The sequence below is a fragment of the Lampris incognitus genome, chromosome 6 (assembly GCF_029633865.1).
Source record: "Lampris incognitus isolate fLamInc1 chromosome 6, fLamInc1.hap2, whole genome shotgun sequence".
Classification (NCBI taxonomy): Eukaryota; Metazoa; Chordata; class Actinopteri; order Lampriformes; family Lampridae; genus Lampris; species Lampris incognitus.
Window position 1 is genome coordinate 15,633,813 of NC_079216.1, and position 17,679 is coordinate 15,651,491.

The 17,679-nt window shown below is 42.7% G+C and overlaps 1 protein-coding gene across 1 annotated transcript in view; it reads right to left on the minus strand.

Annotated features, from left to right (window-relative positions):
• Nucleotides 1-12,754, minus strand: part of LOC130114460 (microtubule-associated protein futsch-like) — an 83,531-nt gene extending 70,777 nt beyond the window's left edge. Inside the window, exon 1 of the mRNA XM_056282342.1 lies at nt 12,661-12,754. The gene's annotated coding sequence lies outside the window, so the exon portion shown is untranslated. The remainder of the gene's footprint in view (nt 1-12,660) is intronic.
• Between the last annotated feature and the right edge of the window lie 4,925 nt (nt 12,755-17,679).

Genomic DNA, 17,679 nt, shown 5'->3' on the forward strand with positions numbered 1-17,679 from the left:
TGCCCTAAATCCCACCCGCTGGCCAATCAAATGTCATCACAGTGTGACTGAAGTAGGCCACGGCACGCTGTCCATTTCCTCCCCACTGGGAGAGGACAGCTCCAATCCCCACATTACTGGCATCAGTGTCCACAATGAAGGACTGTTGGGCATCGGGATAGGCCAGGACTGGGGCTTCGGTGAGAGCCACCTTGAGTCAGGTGAAGGCTCCAGCACAAGCGTTGTCCCAGTCGAATTGCTGGCCCTTGTCGGTCAAGCGGTGGAGTGGACCGGCGATAGTGGCGAAATCCCAGATGGAATGGCAGTAGTATGATGTCAGGCCCAGAAAACTTCTCAGCTCGCCCACGTAAGCAGGGGTTGGCCAATCTCAGACGGCAACCACCTTAGCTAGGTCAGTAGCCACACCATGCTCACTGACTACATAGTCCAGGAACTTAGTGTCTCTCTTCAGCAGATGACCCTTGTCAGGGTTCAGCTGCAGCCTGACCTGACAGATAGCAGAAAGGACCTCATGTAGGTTGGACAGGGCTCTGTTGAAGTTGCTGGCATGTACTAGGGAGTCGTCGAGGTACACGACGTAACGGCACCGGGGAACGTCCATCAACACCCTCTCTGCAAAACATTTTCAAGTTGCGCTATTGGTACGCCGCCTCTGAGAATGTGAATCCATCAGCTACAGATTGCTGATGCAGTGGACTGAAACTGGATAGCTGCAACGTACTTTTTCCAACCGCTAAAGCCAACCAAAGAAACCTTAGTAGGAATCCCGGGAAGGCATGGGTGTGTTGGAGACATTCTGGAGAATTCTTTTGTTTACCTGTTTTCAATCAATCAATCAATCAATCAATCAATCAATCAATCAATCAATCAATCAATCAATCAATCAATCAATCAATCAAGCAACCAATCAATCAATCGATCAGTCAATCAATCAATCAATTAATCAAGCTTTACCTATATAGCATACTTCATACACTAAAATTATATGCAATTCTTTTTACATCAAGTAAAAGTCAAAAGATGTAATACAAATAAAGAAAAAACAGATTAAAACAAACACAAAACAAATAAAGGGAAATATAAAAAATTGACATTTTAAGAAAATAAGAAACTAAGAGACTCCAGAACAAACAATTTAAAGAGTTCATGGATAATAGCAATAACTTCCCCAAGATAAACACTAGGCTAAAAAAGTTTGTTCTGCGTAGGCGCTGAAAAGCTTCATTTGGTGAATGTGTCCGCAGATCCATCGGGATACTATTCCTGAGCTTTGGTCTAAAAGCAGTTTCACCATATGTCTTCTGTGTTTTAGGAATAGTGCGGAACATAGAGGCTATGCATCTGAGGACTTTACAGAGGACATATTTTGGCAGTGTATTGGTAAAATAATCAGGGGCATGTCCGTAGAAAGATTTGAATAAATTAAAAAATGGCAAAATCTGTTCTTACACTAATTTTCAGCCAGGGCAGGGACTTTGAAACAGGAGTGGTTTGAGTTATTTTCTTTGCTGCAGTTAAAACTATGGCAACAGCATTCTGTATGAGTTGTTTTTGTCTTACAGTCTTCTTGGGTGGCCCTGGCAGCAAATGTTAATATTACTTTTTAATTGGTAAAATACCTTTTTAGTTATATTCCTTATATTTAGTTTGAGGTTAGCTTAGAGTCAACTTTCTTGCATTTCTTGCATGCTGGGTAAGTGCAATTAGTTGGGATCTCAGATTCTCTCTCTGCCCCTTTGCACTAATCACTGCAACCTCTGTTTTATCCCCGTTGAGTTAGAGAAAGCTTGAGTCATCCATACATTAATATCTGAAATATAATTTGTGATTTCATTAAGGAGATATGTATAGTCTTTTGCAGCTGCTATAAAAGGTTTTGTGTCATCTGTGTAAAAATTAAAATCAATATTATGCTTGCATATGGTGACCTCTAGTGGTAGGCATCCGAAGACTACAAAGCAGTGGGCCAAGGACTCAGCCATGTGGTACTCCACATGCAACATTCACTCTTTCTGATGAGAAATTCTGGATTGAGACAAAAGAGTCTCTCTTAAAAGATCTGTTAGGGAGGACTGAAACCAGTACAGTGTTGTGCCTGAGAGAACTTAATACCAGAAAGAGAGGGAATTTTTTGCTATCAAAGTAATCTGATATCAACTACATCCTTCCACAGAGTGATTTTTATGTTTTACACAGGTCAGAAACCAGATTGGGACTGTAGACAAGCTTCTCCAGAATTTTCCGGTGGAACAACAGATTGGGAGTTGTTCTACAGTTGTTCAAAATAGGTCCAAAGTACTCCTTTTCAAGACTTGTCATACAAAATATATTTTTTTAATTTTTCAAAATTGGATGAGGAACAAGTGGCGATTAGCAGCAAGACACTCACACACCATTTTGCACACCATTTAAAAAAAAAGTTGTTCGGATATAGTTCAGGTCATTTGTTTAGGACCATGGCTTATTCATTACTTTACATAACAGATCATTATCAACAGTACTGAAATGTTGTAATGAAGTCTCCAGTAATAAAATAGGATCAACAATGAGTATGCCAGGGATAGGTTTACTGATGCCAATTATCTCAGAAAAAAGGTCAAAATATCACATTTAGATGCCGAGAGCAGTTCAGGTCCAGTTTTACTCTCTGATTATATAAAAATAAAACTGTCTTTATTTTCTATACTTGCAGTATAACATGTCACTTGCAGGGTGCAAGTCAATTGTGAAGTGTCACATGGGGTGCAGTGGCTAACAGAAGATGTTCGACCCCCTAAAAAAAAGGATGTCATACCAGGAAATCAGAAATCGTTGCATCACATCTAGTAAGATGAATTGATTTTGACCTTTATAATTAATATAACTTTTATATTGTTTATAACTGTATGGAATATTCAGACCTTTTTGAAGGTTTTTGTCCTTTTCATGTTTAAGTTTTGAATATATACTTAGCTCACACAATTGTCAATTTCATCTTGATTCATTGGGATTAAATTAATCTGCATATATTTTTTGCTTTACTACCAACAGCATGTTTAAGACCAGGATCAAATCAATATGGGTGTGCCCTAGATGGCATCCATCCATCTAATTTATCTATCTATCTATCTATCTATCTATCTATCTATCTATCTATCTATCTATCTATCTATCTATCTATCTATCTATCTATCTATCTATCTATCTATCTATCTATCTATCTATCTATCTATCTATCTATCTATCTATCTATCTATCTATCTATCTATCTATCTATCTATCTATCTATCTATCTATCTATCTATCTATCTATCTATCTATCTATCTATCTATCTATCTATCTATCTATCTATCTATCTATCTATCTATCTATCTATCTATTTATCTATCTATCTATCTATCTATCTATCTATCTATCTGAGAGTGGGGGAGAGAATAAATGTTTTAATTTCTTTGTAATACTCTATTGATCTGCAAGGGAATGATAAAACAGGATGAGATGCAGAGTGGACATCAAGGACATGTCCTCGGGGTAGACATATCCACCTACAAGATGGTCTATCTGACACAATACGCCTCCACGCCAACCTCCAGGATTAACACCTCAAGAAGTCCAATAAACCATTCCTGGGAGTGACTGAAATTTGTCTCTTTTAGGACATACATTAACAGTGAAAACATTTTTTTAAAGTGATCAAGATCCATGAATGTATGTTTCTATTTATACTTGTTTTACCCTGAATTGAAAATAAAGGTCATGATAATAATAAAGATTCATATTTCCCTACCCTCTTATGGTAAAGGTCACTCTTAATTGTTTTCATTTATTACGGAGCCGCTGGGCGTTTATGGGAGTCCATCACTGCAACATCTATAAAGTTTATTGATCGTTGTGTTAATACTGCTGTTGGCAATATTCAAGGTTACCTGAACACTCAGCAGTAAAGGCAAAATTTTCTTTGCAAAATATCCGGTTTTGGCTGAGAAATGCAGACTAGATGAAAACTTGAGGTTATTGATGATATTTAATGTTTCAAAGGGTTTTCCTGTGTCACTGTAAGGTATTGACTTCTTTATTCTTTATACAACTGTTTTTAATGCTGTGTCATTTTTGCTGACTCGGGCTGCTTAGCATTTACTGTCAGCACAGAGGTAATCTATCCAACCACAGGATAGATTACCTCTGTTTCCCTGTGTGTGTGTGTGTGTGTGTGTGTGTGTGTGTGTGCGCGCGCACGCACGTGTGAGGGATTCTGTCAGGCACTTACCTGGCAGGCGATTGAAATAATTCCCTATTCAGCACATATATTCTACTTCCAACCTGGGCTCTGAGCCCTAATTCATTTCATTACAGACAGAAAGACACACACACACACACACTCACACACACACACACACACACACACACACACACACACACTTGCTTGCTTGCTTTAGGTTGTCCGTCATGTCCGATGATGACAATCTTGCCTCTGTCACTTGTGAGTCTTCTTATGGCTGTAAAGCCCTATCCGCGATCCACAATGTCTGCCACAGACAGAACAGGTGAAATCACTGACTGGGGGTGTAGGTGTGGTACTGGCTTCATGTCTCTTCAGACGTCTTCTGGTCCGTCGATCACCGCGGTCCTTCTCGAGGTTTTGCACCCCTTGTTGACAGAGCTGCCGCCAGATGGAGCGTTGGGCGGCAGTGTCTTCCAGCTGGCTCGGGTTCAGGCCGCACTTCTTTATGATGGTCTTCAGCTGGTCTTTGTACCGTTTTTTCTGGCCCCCTGCCAAGCGGCGGCCAAGATGTAGCTGGCCATACAGCACTTTACGCGGTAAGCGCTCCTTTGGCATCCTGATGACGTGACCGAGCCATCGAAGTTGGTGCTGGGTGACGGTAGCCTCCATGCTGATGCAGTTGGTCTTGCGGAGTATTTCAGTATGGGGCACTCGGTCACGCCAGGTTATCCTCAGGATGCATTGTAGGCATCTGATGTGGAAGGCCTCAAGCATCCTGAGGTGGTGGCTGTACAGGGTCCACGCCTCACAGCTGTAGAGGAGAGTCGTGATGACAACTGCCAAGTAGACAGATATTTTGGTGTGGAGGTTGAGGTCTTTGTTTTGAAAGACCCTTCTCCTAAGTCTGCCAAAAGAGGATGACGCTTGTTTAATCCGGTTTTGCATCTCCCTGTCGATGCTGCAGTCGTCAGAGAGGAAGCTGCCCAGGTATTTGAAGAATTCCACTGTTGCAAGTGGTTTGTCGGAGATGTTGAAGGTTGGTGAATGAGATGGAGGAGTAGATGCCCACTGGCATACTACTTCAGTCTTTGTCACATTTATAGAGAGCCCCAGCCTACCATACGCCCTTGCAGCAGCTGCAAGGGTAGCTTGTAGTGCCTCGGGTGTGTGGGCCACAACTGCACAGTCATCTGCGTACTGTAACTCAATGATGTGCTCCGATGTCATTTTTGTGACCGCTTGGAGCCTACGGATGTTAAATAGGTTTCCATCTAGTCTGAAGTCCACAGTAACCCCACTGTCCTTCCTGATGTCCTTGTGGAGCAGCAATGTCACACACAGGAGGAAGATGTTAAAAAGAACTGGAGCAAGGATGCACCCCTGACGTACCCCGGTGCACACCCTGAAGGGCTCAGATTCCTGGCCTCCAATGGTCACACGTGCCATGATCCCCACGTGAAATCTTTGAAGGATGTTGACAAACTTTCGTGGACAGCCAAACTTCAGGAGGATGTTCCATAGGATGTCCCTGTTGACTGTGTCGAAAGCCTTTGACAGGTCGATGAAGGCTATGAAGAGGTTCTGATGTTGCTCCCTGCACTTCTCTTGGAGTTGCCGTGCTGTGAACACCATGTCCACAGTACTCCTATTCCTCCTAAACCCACACTGTGACTCAGGCAACAGCTCCTCTGAGATGTGTTTTACCAGCCTGTGTAACATGAGTTTGGCCAGGACTTTTCCAGCAACAGCCAGTAGTGAAATGCCACGGCTGTTGCCACAGAGGGACTTGTCTCCTTTGCCTTTATATATGGAGATGATGTTAGCATCCCTCCACTGCTGAGGGACAGTTTCGTTCTTCCATACGTGTGAGATGAACAGGAAAAGTGCACGGGTGCAGAGGTAGCCTCCCTGTTTAAAAATCTCTGCAGGGATACTGTCAGGGCCAGGGGTCTTGTTATTTTTCAGCGACCTAACTGCACAATGAACCTCTTCAAAGGTTGGTGGAAGGTCAAGGTCTTGGATGGTGGGGCGGACAGGTAGTTCATCCAAGATCGAGGGATCTGTTGGGGAGGGCTGGTTCAAAAGAGTCTCAAAATGTTCTGCCCATCTTTTTGTGATGAGTTTCTGGTCCTTTATGAGGTTGGTACCATCATCAGACTTCAGGGGGGAGACAGAGCAGTTTCTTGGGCTGTAGATGGTTTTCACTGCATCATAAAAGTTGTGCATATCATTTCTATCGGCATGGGATTGTATTTCATTTGCCTTCGATATCCACCACTCATTCTGCAGGGCACGCAATTTTGACTGCACCTCTCTCCTGGATGCTTGCCATTGTTGCCGGAGTGTAGCTGATGTGGGATTGTTGAGGACAGCACTGTGTGCTTTATGCATGCCTTTGAGTATGGAAGTTATTGTGCCTGTGTTGTCATTGAACCAGTCCTGGTGCTTTCTGCTCTTGTAACCGATGGATTGGGATGCTGCCTTGTAGAGTCTGGAGCTCACGGAAGACCATTTCCTGTCAATGGAATCATCCGTGCTCAAGAGAAGCTCAATGTCTTCCAGGTTTTCAGCCAGAGAGAGGCGGAGATTGTTCTGGACCTCAGCCTTTTCTAGCCGGGTACAGTCAAGCCTCTTCTTTCCTGACCTTTGGAGACGAACAGCAGGGCGTACCTCCACCTGGAGCCTGGTCATGATGAGCCGGTGATCTGTCCAGCACTCAGCACCTCTCATTGCACGAGTGAGTAAGACGTCTTTTGTATCAGCACGTCTCACAATGATGTAGTCCAATAGGTGCCAATGTTTGGAGCGTGGGTGCATCCAGGATGTTTTGTGCTTATTTTGTAATTGGAAGAGGGTGTTTGTGATGGTCAAGCCATGCTCAGCACAGAGGCTTAGGAGGCGCAGTCCATTTGCATTGACTTTCCCAATGCCATGCCCACCAATGACACCACTCCACACCTTGTTGTCTTTCCCCACTCTGGCATTGAAATCGCCCAGCAAAAAGATCTTGTCCTCCTTGGGTATATGACGGAGAGCCTCATCTAGTGACTGATAGAAGCGGTCCTTTACGTCATCCTCTGATGGCAGTGTTGGTGCATAGGCACCTAGGAGGGTGGCATAACGTTTCTTGGCCAGAGGGATCCTGAGCGACATGAGCCTTTCACTTATGCCAATCGGTGTTTCAGTGAGTCTTGGTAGGAGGCTGTTTTTTATTGCAAATCCCACACCATGCTGATGTTGTCCTCCTGCAGGGTATCCCTTCCAGAAGAAGGTGTAGGTGTCCTCCTTCAGGGAGCCTTCATCCAGGAACCTGGTTTCACTGAGCGCAGCAATGTCAATATTGTAGCGATTGAGTTCCGCTGCAATTAGTGCAGTCCTTCGCTGAGGTCTTTCGGCATTAACATCCAGCAGAGTTCTTATGTTCCATGTTGCCAGTTTAAAGGGAATTATTTTCTTTTCTTTTTTTTTTTCGACCGCAGAGTGGAATGTCCCGATAGGTGCGGTAGCCTATCCAGGATGTTTTGAGTGGGCAATGTTTAGGCCACCTTTTCTAGGCCCCTCCCCAGTTGGGGTGAGCAGTGTGGCTCCTAAATAGGGCTGCTCAGATACACAGGGGTCTGCCGAGAGCAGCTGCCACTCAAGCCCAGCTGCTGGCGACCATGAATAGCCCTGTGCCACTGGCGTGCAGGGGTCTGATTAGGAGCTTCCAGTGCATTTGTACCTGCTCCCATCACCAGACACCCCATCGCCGCCAGACTTTGATCCATATTCCGGTTGCTGGTCTCACCAAGGCAGAGGTGGATACCTGCGCAAAGAGATTATTTACAGTGCCGCTGGGGGTGCGCATGTCCCAGCAGCACTTCTTCACTGTGAGAGGGTGGGATCTGGTGGCAAGGGGGGCCCAAGACGACCAGCACTCTTCCACAGCTGCAGGAGGCTGCCGGAGCTCCAGTCTGTCAGAGGACCGCCTATCGTGCGCCGCCATGCACATTGCTTTTCTCTCAGGGTGTGCTCCCCTAGCCTTTGTCGTCCTACACTTACCCACAAGGCAGTGGGACAGTGGTTGGTCAATGCCAGGGCGTATCCACTTCACATGGGCCTGCGCATTAGACCTCTGGGGACCACTGTAGCTCCGAGATCCCCTACAGTTTAGCCAGGGACCGCAAGGTACCCAGTTACCGTGTGTGGCCACGAGGAGGCACTGCAGGAGTCTTGGCGGTAGAGAGGTTATGTACCGGCAGGGGAGACTTACGCACTCGGCTCCTCTTTTCACCCCCACAAAGAGGGCTAGCCGGCGGCAGTAGCTGAGAGCAGAGAGTAGCAAGCAGAAGCAGCATGCAGCATGCACTAACTACAAGCACTACTACCCCAGTATTACTGCACTGACGCATCACACACGCCCTGTGCATCACACACACACACACACACACACACACACACACACACACACACACACACACACACACACACACACACATTGGACTTGTGTTGCTATTTCATCGCTCTTTTTGTCAGGGCATGATTTCTAATAGTCACCATGTTGGTTTTACATACTATATACTGTTCTGATGCAATGCAATGTGAAGGGATCAAAATTCCTGTCCAGAATACCACAGAAGGAAACCATCAGGGTACTCTAGGTCCTCTGAGAGGGCCCAAGATATTCTAAAAAATAATATTTAAAAATTTGTCCGTTCTAATTTTATTTTAAGAATTCGTAATTTCACAATCAACATCTAAAAAAAAAATTTCTGGAGAAACCCTTCAAACCTGCTTATTCAGTTTGTGTTGGAATTGTGACGGGTTATGAAAGAAGCCCCTTTGTCTCCCCCATCAGAATTTTGCTGCCTCTGCAGTTGCTAGGAAGAAAATGCTAAGCTTTCAGCTCTGTGATTGGTTGGTCCACCTGTAATTTTACAGAGGTCCGAGCAATAGTAATTCAATGAGAGAGTAATTTCAAATGACAGTAAAATTGACTAATCAGATCTTCACTCTAAATGGGTGGGCTTTGTTATCGCTCACTTTATGACAAGTTCTGAGAAGTATTTTTAAGAAATAAGGTTGTATCGTCTGCCAACTGACTTATAAGAAGATTATTATCAGCAACAGAGGTATACATTCTAACCTACTGGATTTAATATAATGGTAAAAATCCTGAGCCACCAGGAGGAAAAGGTAAACAGAAACAGGGCAACCTTATCTCACCCCTCTCTGTAGAGAAAATCTTTCAGTTGTCCCATGTTTTAGTTTAACTGCGCTATTACCATTAACATAGAGAATTTTCATAACATTACAAAAATATGTCTCAAAACCAAAGCGTTCTAGACAATAAAAAACAAAAGGATATTCTACAGAGTCAAAAGCTTTGCAGAAGTCCAGGAAAAATATGAAACTTTTGTCCAGAATTAGATCAGAATAGTCTATGACGTCTAAGACAAATCTAATATTATTAATTTTAATATAATATTATTAATGTAATGAGGTGTCAATTTGCAACATTCCTGTAAAAGAAAAAGTACCTTATTTAGGGATTGTTGTAACTAAAAACCCCAAGGACAGAGTTACCTTAAATTACAACCCAATGATTGATAAATTAAAACATAAATGTAATATTTGGTTGCAAAGAATTGTCATTAAAAAGGCGTACTCTTATATCCAAGGCTGAGGGAATATCCAGGCTTATATATATTGCTTAATCTGTATTTTTGGATGAAAAAAATTGCTAATGCCACTGATAAAATATTGATTAATTTTCTATGGAAAAATCGAGTCCACTATATCAGGAAATCTAGTTGTCAACTCTGTTAAGAATGATGGTTTAGATTTTCTGGATTTTTCCTCTATGAATTATACTCTGAAGATTAACTGGTTAAAGTACTTCTTGTCTAACAGCTCATCCATGTGGAACATTATCTCTAGAACTGTCTTCAATAAGGGTCTTCCCTTCTTGTTAATGTGTAATTATCAAATTGACAAACTCCCTCTTAAACAATCAGCCTATCATAAGCAAGCCTTACTGGCATGGAAATTGATTTACAAGCACAACTTTTCTCCACACCATTACTATATATGGAATAACTGCAATATTTTATACAAGCACAAGAGTATTTTCTTTAGTAACTGGTTTGATAGAAATATTTTCTTGGTAGGACAGCTGCTGAACTCTCAAGGTTATCTCATGACATATGACGAGTTTCTTGTACATTTCAATTTTCATGTAACACCCAAAGAATTTGCTATAGTGATGGCAGCTATCCCCAGTGGTTCAGTTTCCTTATTGCAAGGTACTCAATATCCTTCCTTTAGTACATCCAAATGAAGCAATGTGTGGAAGGCTGTGCTTCTCTGAAGGCATAAAAAATAATAAGGCTGTCCGTATTCTTTTTCATAGGGAGTTTCCCACTTCTCCCTATGTTGTAGCTTACTGGCCCCAGTTTGATCACAATATTCCATGGGAAGAAAGTTGGACATTATCTCATAGATATCTTGTCACAACCAAAGTAAAGGAGCTTTCCTTTAAAATGATCCACAAGTGCTATCCAGTTAAGCAATTTCTTTCTAAATATGTGAGAGATATAAATACATTATTCTTGTTTTGTTCTCTCCATCCAGAAACAATGACCCATATCTTTTGGTACTGCCGGTATATGAAAAAAGTATGGCAAGACATATCAATGTTCACTGGAGAGAAGCTATTGGACAACTTTGAGTTATTTCATAAATATATTGTGTTTGGTTTTCATACTCAGGATAAGAATTTTGGTGGGGGGGGGGAGCTTTTGTGATTAACCTCATTCTCTTTCTGGCAAAATTTCACATTCATCGATGCAAGTTTTCTAAAAGGACTCCTCTTTACAGTGTTTTCACAAAGGACTTGGAACATTACATGGGCACAACATCTTAAAGTTGCAATAAGAAGGCTGTAAAAACAATGACTTTATTTAATGACTTGTTGTTATGGGAACAGAATTGATAGCCTTGCTGGGTTTATTACTTTTCTTTACTTATTTTATTGTATCCATTTTTCACCCCCTGGCATTTATATTCTTGATTGTTCTATGATGTTTGTAAGTTCATAAATGGTGCTATTTAAAAAAAAAAGAATTAAAAGTAAGTGGGGGGGGGGGGTAAACTAGCTAGCTAGCTAGTTAGCCTGTTGGTTCACAGTGGAAGCCATGACTAACATTACCACTAGTGGGGAGGACATCATTGTGAATTTATTATCCACGCCGTTTTCAAGATTAACTTTCAATAAAAAGTTGGAGTTAATCGGCAAAGGAAGACCTACACCAGAGTTTAATTTGGTATGTTATTTAAAATCTAATAGGCTGCCCTGCCAACTGATTTTATTCTGGCCGCCAGTAAGGTTTGTTTGGAAAAACAGTCACTATGCAAAATTTCTGGTCAATCTGTAAATTTACCAACTCAGCAATCAGTATGTACATTTAGCGTAACATATATATTTAATAGGCCGCTGTGGCAATCTAATAATATTATTTATTAATATTGCTTGATTGTGGTGGTGGGTTCCCAAAATGCCATGGTCGCTGTTCACTGTTCTGAAGTGCCTGTTGCTAACGGTGTCCTGGCTGTGTGTGTGCTGTCATGATGTGCAGGCTTATGTGTAATTTTGTTGGTTTTGTGTAGTAGTGGTGGTGGAGGTGGGAGGTGGGGGCTGTCATATGTTTTGCATATAGTTTTGCGCCCCGGCCTGTAGACGCCGTATTCCGCTGAGTATGGTGATGTTGATGAATGTATGATGATGCAATTATTTGTAAGGAGGATTTGTATTTGTATTTATTTATTTATTTATTTTTGAAATTAGGCCCTTTATTGTTTCGGTGATAACTCTCACTCTCCATGCTATTTGCTTGTTGCATTGCCTAGCCGGACTAGCATCTTAATTTTTGTTTCAGAGCTGGAATTGCCATAGGTAAGTTTTGCAGTACTATAGGAGAGGACACAGTAAGCTAGGCTGGTAGTTTGCTTTTTTGTTCCTGACGAGGGAAGGGTGGTCAGAGGGCCAAGGTTTAAGAGCCATGGGTCACTACTGCATGTGTCACAGTGAATTGTACCACAACAGGAAATAGCTTGGTATGGTGTGTCTACTGAAGCCAAACCTTCATGCTCATGTCGCAGTGTGTATATAAGGCACTGTATTGATGAGCCTGTATTGTTATGGAAGCTTCATCAATTGAACTGACCTGGCTAACTGTGGCGTTGCTCATTTCAAGGCTGGTGTAGTCTATGTTTTCAGGCACACGTCTACTCGGCAGCACAAATAAAACAACATAATTTCATCACATCCAAGCCATTGAGCGACTGCTTCAGGAAACAGTCTATGTTCAGCAAATCTCCCATAACGGATGTTTACCAGGCCAGAAGCAACTTCACTTGGCCCCTGCTGAGATTTGTCCAGTTTCTTAAATGCAGTCAAAGAGAGCTACATTGGACTGACCTCTGACCTCAGCGGAGAAGTGGGCGGAGTGTCGAGTTATGAACAGCTGTAGCTGCTGCTTGAGGTCGCATGCCTTGAGGTCGATGTCCCAGGAGAGGATCGCTGCAGGGAAGGACAAAACAAAGAGCATGAGCACCGAAATACGACCGGTCCGATGAAGGACACACACACACACACACACGAGCAGAGGAGCAGGGATGTTGCTTGCAAGTTTGCTATCTTATTTACGGCTGCAACTAATGCTTATAATCGTTATTTATGAGTCTGTTATTTATTTTGATTCATCATTTCGTCTATAAAATGTCCACAGAGTCACAACCCACGTCAGTTCGAATCCAGCCAGCAACCTTTATTGCAAGTCATACCCCTCCCCTCCCCATTTCCTGCCTGCCTTCATATGAATCAGCAAGACAAGTAAACATAGCATTTATAAAGCTGCAAGCAGCAACTGTTTGGTATTTTCACTTGATAATTGAAAAATCATAATTTAATTTTAACTCTGTGTTGATTGACGGATCAGTTGATTGACTGCTTGTTACAGCACTAATTTTGTTTGACTCCGATACCTGTTACTCACCAAATTTACATTTTGGTCAAAAATGCTTTTAGGGAAAGTATTTTTCCTATCTATCTATCTATCTATCTATCTATCTATCTATCTATCTATCTATCTATCTATCTATCTATCTATCTATCTATCTATCTATCTATCTATCTATCTATCTATCTATCTATCCTTAGCATATCTAGCTAGTTTTTAACAAATTAACTTCAATTCAAAAACAACCCAGCAAGTCCAGTGGTGATGTTTAAAGTAGCTATGGATGAATCTGAAGGAAATAACAGAAATTGTGAAGACCCACACATTAACATTGAAATTGAACATTAACATCAATTGGTGTTACCTGGATCAGTAAAAAAATGACACTGTGACACATTGATTAGCATCTCATGCAGACCCCCCCACCACACACAAAAAGTAATTGTCAGACGCTCTCTCTCTCTCTCTCTCGCTCGCTCGCTCTCCCTCTCTACCAGGGAGCAGTGCTTTCTGAACAGAAGACGGATAGAACTTATCAGCTCTATCCACAGAGAGGTAGAGACACTTTCTCTCATCTCACCCACTTGAGGATTCTTGTGAAGAAAAAGATTATTCTGACTACTCATCCATATTCCCATGCTTACAATTTCCTGTCAACAAGAAAGACTTTAGAAATTTATTTTTGTGCCTTTAAGCAAAGGCAAAATGCTCCCTGACTGCAGACTGTCTCCAGAAACGCTGCGTCACTGCTGCTGGTCTTCTCGCTGACACTCCGGAGGTGTCTTTTTTAGCACCACTCTGAACAAAGATGGCCACTTTGATTCAACTACGTTTTTCAAACCCCCTCACCTCAAAAAGGCGCAGCAGCCTTACACAGAGCGGCATCAGGCAGTGAAACAAAAATGTCAAGACTTGACAAATGATGCTCAGGCACAACAGCCAAGACAAGACAGCAGGCATCAGTCTAGCAGCAGCATCAGTCTAGCAGCAGCAGCAACGGCAGCATGCTTTAACCGGTCCACATTCCCGGGACTACATTCACACAAGTGCAGCGAGCGCCAAACAGGAACACGCGACTGCTGCCTTTGTAAACAGGAATTGTGTTATTCCACCCGTCTTTTCTAATGGTGTTGGGGTTCTTGGTAATCTCTCCATCATTTCCACCTTTGCTGTAAAATCAAACTACAAAAAAAATACAATAGTAGGGCTGCCTGATGCTGCAGAACACTTAGGTCCAGCCTGTATGTAGTGAGGAACGTCAAGACTGAAACTGTCCCCTGGTTTTCTGCACCGTCAGGGATGAGAGAGACATGGAACCGGGCAAATTATCACTGAACATTTTAGCATAAATCCTATCTAGCTAGTGTAACCGGTTACTTTCTTGCCCGGTGCGGGATTCGATACGAGGTGTACTGCACCACAAGGCGACATCACTAACCGCTCGGCTAAAGAGTCAGATCCGTTAGCTAGGGGCTTACGTGTCTTATTACTAGTTTACACTAGCTATCTGTGATTCAACTAATCGACCAACTTGTGAATCGACCACTGACATGGATATGCGATGTTATTTATCTTTTTCATCGCTTCTTTTTTGTTTCTTTTGTAGCGATCGCGATAGTAATCTAACGCTAGAACCACCGGGATTTCACTCCTACCTAAAAGCCCATGGTCCAGACAGATGCCCAGTTGAGATATTAATGCATTGCATATGTTAGTATTGTAACCGGTTATTTTCTTGCTCGGTGCGGGATTCGATACGAGGTGTACTGCACCACAAGGCGACATCACTAACTGCTTGGCTAAAGGGTCAGAGCCGTTAGCTAGGGGCTAACGGGTCTTATTAGTAGTTTACAGTATGTCTGTTAGGAAATGACTGACACCAAAATCTACGTTTCAACAACTACAATAGTATTTTTAAACAACTTAAACTTCAGAGAGACACGGTCGAACCTGAATAACAAAATTGAAAAAGTGAAAATATTACCTGAAAAACAAAACGGAAAACATATACTGCTAATCTAACAAACGTAACAAGGCATATAACACGTGAAATGTAAAAAAAGAAGAACTGAAAATAAATACTGACACAGTCCCAAACAACGACCGGAACTTAAAAACTATTAGAACGACCATAAAGCCCCCGGTTTTTAAACTCTATATTCTGTCAAGATAAATACTCGGTCGAGATATTAATGTACTGCATATGTTAGTATGTCTGTTAAGAGACGACTGACACCAAAATTAACATTTTAACAACTTTAATGCCATTTTTCAAGCAATTTAAAATGGCCTCTACCCACCCACCCATCCATCCATCCATTATCCAAGCCGCTTATCTCAACGGGGTCACGGGAGTGCTGGAGCCTATCCCAGCAGCCATTGGGCGGCAGCCTGTACAAGCCGCCAACCCCACGCCTGTAAGTACCGCAACGCCTCGGTGGTGGTCATGGTGCGTCTGAAACAGCGTCTTTAACCAGACATGTTGGCGATAATCAGAAATCAAGTTTAGACCATGACACTGCACTGGAGGACGCTAGTGTGTTTCTAGGACAGAGCAATGAACTCCGCGACGGAAATGACGTGACCAACAAACGTCATGAATAGTGACACGGCGCGTACGAGCGACAGACAGATCTTATCATAACTTTTTTTGTGCAATTGATCTAAAACTCATTTTAATAGAAATATATGCAATTTTAGGAGCATTTTAGGAGTGGCAGGTCTGTATCTTTTTTTCACAAAGTTATTAAACTTTGAAAATCCAAAACCGTCAAAATACTTCCCTGACATTTCAGTTCAGTTTAGCAAAAAAAAAAAAAAAATCACTGAGCGACATAAAGGAATGAAGCATGCAGGAGTGATGCCATGATTAAACAACAAAACAAAAAAAAAATCAAGTAATTTCAGGTCAAAGGACTAGGCTAAAAAGTCATTCGAGGTGAAGTTGTATTAACCATAAACTGCAAAACTGTTTAACCTCATCGGACTGCTGTTGTAAAGCCCCTTGAGGCAAATTTGTAATTTCTGATATTGGGCTATGCAATAACATTGACTGGACTGGACTGGACTGCTGGTCATACCGGTCCCTTGCAACCAGTTCTCATTCCCACGTCGTCAAATACCCACGCTTTGGCACGCCCTTCGGCGTCTGATACCGACGCACAAGGCACATAAAAAAGCATACTACTACTACTACTACTACAACTACTACTACTACGACTACTACTACTTTTGGCTGCTCCCGTTAGGGGTCGCCACAGCGGATCAACCGTTTCCATCTCATCCTGTCCTCTGCATGTCCTCCCTCACCACATCCATAAACCTCCTCTTTTCCTCTTCCCTCTTCCCTCTTCCCTTTTCCTCTTCCCTCTTCCTATAGATAGATAGATAGATAGATAGATAGATAGATAGATAGATAGATAGATAGATAGATAGATAGATAGATAGATAGATAGATAGATAGATAGATAGATAGATAGATAGATAGATAGATAGATAGATAGATAGCGGAATATCATATATATATATATATATATATATATATACACACACACACACACACACACACACACACACACACACACACACACACACACACACACACACACATCCAGAGGGAACCATGATTGTGGTTGTGCAGGAGACTTCAACCATTCAGAACTAAAGACGGTGTTGCCCAAACTCCACAAGAATATCAACTTCACAATCAGAGACAAAAATATTCTGGACCAAGTTTACACCAACATCCCGGGAGCATACAAAGCCGCACCATCGCCACACCTCAGCTTATCAGACCAAACTGTCCAAGTTTGGAGTGAGGAAGCCACCTCACGACTACAGGACTGCTTTGGAAGCACAGACTGGGAAGTGTTTGCACAGGGAGCAGACTTAGAGGAATACACTTCAGCCATCCTGGTCTACATTCACTTCTGTACTGAGACAGTACTAACCACCAAAACCATCAAGGTATTGCCAAACCAGAAGCCATGGCTGGACAGGAATGTGCAGTCTCTGCTCAGGGCTCGAGATGCTGCCTTCAGGACAGGTGAGGTGCTGGCCTACAAAAATGCCCACAGGGACTTGAAAAAGGGCATTAGAGAGGCTAAACGCGGGTGCAATCAGTGCATTGAGGGGCACTTCACACACAGCAACAACCCCTAGAGCACGTGGAGAGGTATTAAAAACATAACAGATTACAAATGCAGCACCCCACACATCACCCGTGACAGCGCACTCCCCGACACGCTTAACCAGTTCTTTGCACGCTTTGAAAGGCAGAACAGCGAAGTGAGGGCCCAAATGACCCTGCCCAAGGAGGAGCACGCACTCGTCCTACAGCACCATCAGGTGACATCCAGTCTGAGGAGAACTGATATCTCCAAAGCGGCAGGACCAGACAGAGTGTCGGGCCGCACACTGAAGACATGCGCTGACCAACTAACAGGGGAGTTCACCGACATCTTCAACCTCTCCTTACG